Raw genomic sequence first — 8,089 nt, 5'->3', positions numbered from 1 at the left:
ATTCATATGAATTCATACTCCATTTAAGTAGGCACTGACCATGTTATCACACGAATACAGCCAGCCTCATTCTGGACACAAGCTGTTGCAGACCAACTTGGACATCTCTGTACTGTGTTCCCCAACAACTCCATTCAGGGATTACTACAAGCTGATTGAAATATTTCTCTGCAGAGTCAGTAAGTCACAGAGTCTTACTCCTTAACCTTATATTTTTCAGAGGAGAACAAAAAGAACTTGTTGAAATTGTTAAATTTAAATGTTACGTATGATCTTCTGCATAGCAGTCAACATACCACATACACATTGATGAATTTTGCTTATACCACTTCTGACAGGCAGACAGTTTTTGTCTTACAGATCAAAAGCACAAAGCAGCAAACTTTCAACATTCCTTGCTTCCCCCATCTTAAACACAGTATATTCCTTACTTTTCCTTTTCTTCTTTTAATTAATTTTGAATGACTTGCTTCCCCCTTCCCTGAGCACAGAGGAGGTGATCAAAATTGGTTCCTACACCTTCACCCCCAGGAAGATCCACCCTCATCCATTAAAAGTAAGCAAAAATGCTAACATTAAAAGGGACCTAGCTGTGTAAGATGTCAGGTGCCCTTCAATGCCCACAGCCTCCAGGGACTTAGTACCCCACAGAAAAACACTCAGTAACTTAAAGAATATCACCCTCATTAGAAAAGCAGTAAAAACAAAAAGAAAAGGGGGGGGGGAGGGAGAAAAAAAAAAAAAAACACCACCACAGTTTGGACACCTAACAGAACAGAACCATTTAAAAGAGAAAGAATATTTTAGTAAAATTTTGTATTCTCAGATGAAAGCAACCAAGAGAACTCATTAACACTTCTCAGAAATCACAGTTCACACACCCTTAAAAATAACAAGCCCCAACAGCCAAACAAAGATAGGAATTTGTAAGCTATAAACAATTTGCTTTTAATTAGCTCAGGCAGAGCAGCATGTCAACCCCACTATTTCACTTACCATTCCTGAGCCAGCTCAAGCAGCAAACAGGCTGCATTACATGCACACAGCCTGTGCTCTGCTGAGTAACTCTGCCCTGCACCCAGTACAGCCGTAACAAGCACAGTAACAGTGCAGGGCCTGGAAATCTGAGGAAAATCTGAGGAACTGAGCCCTTACTGAAATGGTGGTATGCATGTCCTAAGGAAAACCAATTCACACTCGCAGTTTGAAACTAGAGCTTTAAGAAAAGGCCAGTTTTTAATGAACATCCTAGTCCATTATATATATATATATGTGTGTGTGTGTATATATATAAAGTGCTTGGGGCTTGTTTATTTAATAGCTGCATACCACTAAAGCTATTATGCTTAGTTAGACAGTTGTCTGCAGCTCACAAATAGCATATACAGTAGCAATAATAATAGTGCCTGCTTCTACACAATGTTCTGCTCCAAGAATATTTTGGATCTGTTCCAAGTTCATTTACGTAGGTGATACATAGTATGTGCAGGGATGCACATTTCATTTTTTCTGCCCTTTGCTCTCTACCTCCTACAATCCCTGGAAAACTCTTAAAGAATTGGTGTCAGGTACCCAACATCTTGCTGTAGTCAGCTGTACACTGATATACAGCTGAACACATGACCCGGACAAATACAAGTGACCTGGATCTACTTCCCCTGCCATCATTTTTATAGTGCCCACAAATTATACCCCAGAGCAATTATGCATCTTCCAGCTCTTTTTGCAATAACTCAGAACAAAATTCTGTGAAGAGCTTGTTATAGGAGCCCTTTAGAAACACTGTGCTGCAGCTACCACTACGGTGTAATCCCTCCTGGAGAAACCTGGCATTGCAGCCCCTTTGCCCTTGGGATTTCCACACACTGGGCTGGAGCACAGCTCTCTGGCTGGCAGCCTCAGCACTTCGCTTCAGAAACAACAGCATCAGCCAGTGCAGGTTCAGAAAAGCAGAAAAACACAACCCAGTTCCATACCACCTGGAACTGGGTTGTGTTTTTCTGGTCAAGAGGCTCCTCAGCTTCCCTAGCCCATCACTCACCCTGCATAACAATACCCCTCTTACCTCCTTCCTCAGCTCACACCCACACAGAAGAGCAAAGCAGTTCAACCTCCTCTCCAAGGCTTCCCGGTGTGATACACGATACAGTCACTCCCTTTTTAGAGCCAGGCATTTTGTTCCTTCAAAAGCTTTTGGGTAGCAAGTCTCTCTCACACTTGCCTTTAACCCCAGTGGAAGCATGAGTGGCTATGGGATGCCAGTAAGAACCAGCTGTTCTGTTATAAACACCCTTAAGAGTACTTCTTTAATCTATTTAGTGCATATCTTCATCAGCTATATAAATTAAAAATTTTAAAGCAGGTTTTTGCCTGGCCCTGCAAAAGCCTCACACAGCCCTGTTAGCTGCCTGAACCCAGCTGGGAGAAGCTGTGAAGGTAATTTCTACAGCTAACAGTTTCATGCACACCACCTGGGCTGGAGGCACTGCCTAGGCTTATGCTTACAGTTCACACCAACGTGAGCTGCTTTCATCGAGTTATAGTTCACATTTGCTACAGCTTACATGTTTACAACACATGCTGCAGCATATACGTTTTTAATTACCTGACCCCACGGACATACACCAACTTGGTAAGTCTGTCATGTGCCTGAGCCTCTCCTTCCCGCACTATCGGGGATATTTTATGCTACTTTCTTCCAATTTTTTACAGTGTGAACTCCAAACCTATGTGGGTTTACCAGAAATCAGAGGGCAGGCATGACAGACGGTAGTCACCCACCTATTATATTTGCCCTTTTCCAGTCTAGATAAAACAACACTTTTTCCATTTTTCTTCTACCAAGGCATCATCCAACTGCCACGTTATCCCTGCTTTCTCAGTATACCTGCCCCCAAACTTTCCACCTTCCTAGCAACCACACTCTCAGCCCCAGGCCCTGGCATCTCTTCATTAGTTTCTCACCAGTTACTCCAGGATTCACCCTCTGGCAGCCTCCAATTCTCTGTAACAAGTAGCAACTCCTCAATTCCCCCCACAACAGAAGCAGTAGGTGCTGTGCCATCCCCTTCCCGTACTGAAATTTCATCATCTCCCCTTCCTTGCACCCACTGATGGGGACTTTACCTTGCAGACTCTGAGCTGAGCCTGTCAGTGCTGGGAGCCACTCCTGTTGATGCAGCAACCAGTGAGACTTCAGATGGTCAGCTGAGCAGAATTCTCTCTCTTTTGCTCTCAGTGAATACCAAACAGTGCCCAGAGGAGCTAGTGCCTTCCATCTGCTCCCATCCTTGGCTGGCTTTCTTAAAGAAATTGATTGTTGTTATTTAAAGTATAAAAGTACAACATTTCTTAGCCTCAAAAAGGAAGTCACTACTCTCAGATCAAGGTGAAAGCTGTACTTGAATCATCTTTCACCTCACAAGCCACAAATCACTGAGTGTTCGTAACAGTAAATCTGGACTAACTGCTGCAATTAAATTTATGTAAATAAAAGTAATTATAATTATTATTGTTACTGTGGTGCAATTATATTATTAATCACGCCTTCTCTAATCATGATTGCTCTTACTTTAATTTCTGGTATTGGCTAGTCTTTAAATACTTTTTTTCCTCCTTCAGAGGGAAAAAGAATGGGAAAGTTAATTTACTGTAGCAGCACTCCTCACAACCAGCATTTCATCACCTACCAGCAACTGGCCAAAACTTTCCTGTCCTGATCTGCTATTACAGCTTCACTAATCATGTTTGGTATGCTGTTCAGGAGACAAAAAGAGTAGATATACCTGGGGGAAAAGCAGGATGTGTGGTGCATGGAGTGTCTTCTATTATGTAGTTATGGGCTAAATGTCCTACCAACTCCAGTATTTTCAGGTTTCTCATGAACTGCAAACAGGGATGCAGTTTCACTTTCAAGACCCAGCATGTTTCTGAACACAGAGCATATTCTCTGAGCCCTCCAGGCTAGGAACTTGGTGGGCATTTCACATGCACACAGGACAAGTAAAATGTCAAATGTGGTTACAGCTCCAATTGTTGCTCTATAGATCTGCTGGCACTTATGCTTTTGTCTAAGCCCCAGGGCAAGTATGTCCTGGAGAGTAAGTCACAGTCCCAGGTACCCCAGTGGCTTAAAGCAAACAATTACGGATTTGCTGGGGAACTACTTACTTGCCAGTGGAAATTGGAGTGGACACAAAAAGATAAGAGGGTGGAGGACAAATGTCACTTACCTAGGTCTCATCCCAGTATGGAGTCAAGGTGTACCCGGACACGCATCTGGTTACCAGCTAAGAAGTACTTGTAAGTTGCACCGGTGAGATCTGCCTTATAAATGGATTGACAGCTCTCTGCTGAGTTTTACTCTATGAGCTTTCTCCCCAGCACAGCCAAGTAGACTAGGAAATATGACATAAGCTTGTAGGCTTCTCTGCCAAGTCTCACATTTGATGTATGACCAACTAAGAAGTGATGCTGCAATCCAGAAAGGGATTAAAAAGTCTTCAAGAACTATTTCTCACAAGGTTTGCAGAGAGTGTGTTGAATCAATATTACATCACGGTGCTGGAGTACCAAATATTATTCTTCACATATTATACAAAATGCAGGTTCTTGCAGGGTCTGCTTGCTGTGATCATCATTAGCCTTTCAAAAGATAGGAGCTTTACTCTCAATGAACAAGCAAAAGTTCCTCGTGTCATCCTTATTCAATGTTTGGTAGAACCGTTTCATATTATCTTGTAGCTGCCCATTCTACTCCAAAATAAAAAAATAAAAAAGATGAGTGTGCTAAGTTGAACTAAAGAGTGAAGATGTTGGTCTACAGGTAGCTGTTATCCCAAATGTGTTAGAACACAGTTACGACAGAACAAATGTCTGTAGTAGTCAACTCCAGGACTATGTACATTTAACACAGCAAATCCTATGTCTGATACTGTGCAAACGTGTAATACTATCACTTCATGAAGATGCACTATCACTATGTCAAAAAGACATACCACCACTTCATGACCCTTCCTTATCAGGGTTGACTACCTCACCAATACGGCTTGCCCTTTTTCCTGCATACGTTATTTAAGAATATATACTGCTCTACTAACCCGAACTAGCACAGATCTCTCTGTACCACTCTTCGTTCTGCAGCAGCTTTTCAACAAGTCAAGCAAAACATTACACACAAGTCTGACAGTGCCACATTGGTTTCTAAGACCATAAAACAGTCTTGTAGAAGACAGAATCAAGAACATGTATTTTCAAGTACAAAATATGGTATGGTTATATTTCAAAATCTGTTTCGTGCCCCCTGCATACCTCACGCTCCCTCTGAAGTACAGAAGAAATTTAAGTACTTCAATGAACAAGATCCTGCTTTATCATCAATAAAAGGCATTACTCTGATATGCTAAGACAAGCAACCATAGATTTATCTGTGATTTGAAGAGCAATAACATGCAAAAAACAGACAAGTAATTTTTATGGACTGATTAAAAAAAAAAAAAAAGAAAGGAGAAAGAAGAAAAAGGACAGGTAACATAATATACCTCATCTAGTTACTTACCAATTCAGCAGAACTTGCAGCTTTGATTTCACTAATGTACCAATCAAGTGAGAAATTGCAAAATCTCTGGTGAATGGAGGACAATTTCTTTGTTGGCACAGAGAACTATGTTTTTTTTTTTTTTAAATACAAGAACATTAATCATGATAAAATCTTTTTTTTTTTTTTTTTTTCTCTTGGGTCTGCTGTTTGTAATAGGAAATTTCAAGCAAATCACACCATAACTTACTTTTAATGAACACTTAACTATTGCAAATCACTACCAACAATTTTACAGCCAAGAGGGGATCTGTATTATCTAACTAACAGCTTATTAAAATGGTCAAGAGCTTCCTATAGACTGTAAGAAGTATCTGAAAAGTTAGAGATTACAAGAGACAGTACACATTCTGTAATAATCTTTACTTGAAGTAATTGTTTTCAGTATATGAAAACCTGAGAAACAATTTCAACATCTCAGTATCACAAATTTGATTATCATAAATATAAAAGAAACACTCTATAAAGGTTTTCATTACAATTAAGTCAGCTTAGTGGAATTCATGGCAAAGACAAAAAAGCACAAATCAGTGATGCAGCAGTAATATTTTGTCTTACAGAAACAACTTGAAGATGATTTAACATTTTCTAGACAGTATTTTATTGTTGTATTTACTGAGACAAAAACTCTATTAGGTTTCAGCAATGAATCGGAAGAGCGAATTTTAGTGCAGTTCCTGTATCTTTAAGGCCAATGACATAAAAATATTTGGTATTTTCTAAGTATGTTTGCCTCATATCAGCTCATTTCATGTTTCTTCTAATTAGATTGGTTTTCTCACCATTTAGTGATAGAGGAATGCCACTGTGCATGGTCTCTTCTTAAGAACCAGTCTATTCAGAAATGACTACTGCTCTCTCTCCAATTGGCTAGCATTAGCTAGATATAAATATAGATATTTATTTTTGTCTATGATTGTCTATACCACTACTATCCTAAATAATTAAAAATCTGTTATAATAACTAAATGCTTTTATTGAAAATGATTAGTAGATATTATTTTCTTTTTAATAACTAGGGCATTGCCAAGACCAAACACATGACTTAATTCTGGCAACTTTGTCAGCCCAACTGTATTTTCCCAGCAAACAGGATCGTGACAGGCTCCTCCTCAGCACTTACTAAGATGACAAAACAGTAATTTAGAATGGGATAGATCTAACTGCATTTTAAAATGGAAAAAAAAAAAAGATGTAGAAATCGAAGGGAGTTGATAAACTAAGACGAAAGCACAGTGACCGTAATAGGGGCTACAAAACGTGTAACTACATTATCTTCTTCAAAAATATTAGGTTGAAAAAAAAAAAGGACAATATATCAGGTACGTATTACAGATTAAACCCTAAAAATACAATGTAACCCTGTCTGTCTTTGACAGATGTATTCTATCTACTACTAGCAGATGTGGCTTTCTGTCTAGTTTTCATCTTAACAAACTTTGTCAACTTATCACACCAGTACAGTTTGAGTTGAACTGCAAGATAGGGAGAGGGGAGTTTCTCCTAGAATATCAGAGAGATAACTTGTGCATCAAGTATTGTAAGAACTGATAAGCCAGCTACAGTGTTCCTGGAAACTTTGGGATATTTGATAAAGTCAAGAGCTAAAATATGCATTGGGTGCATATGCACATGTGAAATGGTTTGCTGGCACCCACCAATACTTACAGATTAATTGTTTACAAAGTTAGTGTCCTTCTCCTTGTGTATTTCTGGCGTATGAAATAAAACATGTGTTTCTAGAGACAGCATTTCTCTATCTTATCTTCTCTTATTCGAGCTTCCATAGGGGAATTCTGAGCAATTTTGATCCTTTTGGAAATGAACCGCAGCATGCATGTCTTCTTGCACCTATCACTTGGGCTGAAAGCTCAGACACCTGAAGCTGGTGCAACACTCTTAAGGGATCAGCTTCTTCACACAGCTGTAGAGGGGAGAGGGAGACTCTTTCTCGTTATAAGCTTTTGTTCTTAGACTTCTGTCTAAGCAATTTCACCTGGCTTATACTGGTAGTTGAATTATTATTATTATTATTTTAATTTAAAGGAATCTGAAAGACTTCTCAAATTCTACTCCTTGGCTTTATTGTCTAGAGTTAAAAGAAGAACAAACTCAATCCATATTCTCAATTTCCTTACAAGTTGCACATTTGGAAGAGTTAAACTTGGCTCAACACTCTGCCTCTGTAAGTAGCTTCATTAGAATTGCATGTAGTAGAAAAACAGTCACTTAAGACTTTTCTCCCTGGATCTCAGTCTTCTTTAAATTTACATTATCAAGACTCTACAATAAAATGCAAAACATGCAAATATGTAAATCTGTTCACCTATCTTCAGGTAAAATCAGTGATTTCTTAAAAAGATTTAAAAAGAATGTTTACAAAAGACAATACAGAAATTAGCACACATTTGATTCTCTATGTACATAAAATAGGAGACATTTACACTACTGTCATTAGCATAACTGAATGTAATTTTTGCATGTTCAAGTCAT

This window comes from Oxyura jamaicensis, chromosome 4 (assembly GCF_011077185.1).
Source record: "Oxyura jamaicensis isolate SHBP4307 breed ruddy duck chromosome 4, BPBGC_Ojam_1.0, whole genome shotgun sequence".
NCBI lineage: Eukaryota > Metazoa > Chordata > Aves > Anseriformes > Anatidae > Oxyura > Oxyura jamaicensis.
The sequence above is the reverse complement of the archived record's forward strand: the minus strand, read 5'-3'. Positions refer to the sequence as shown.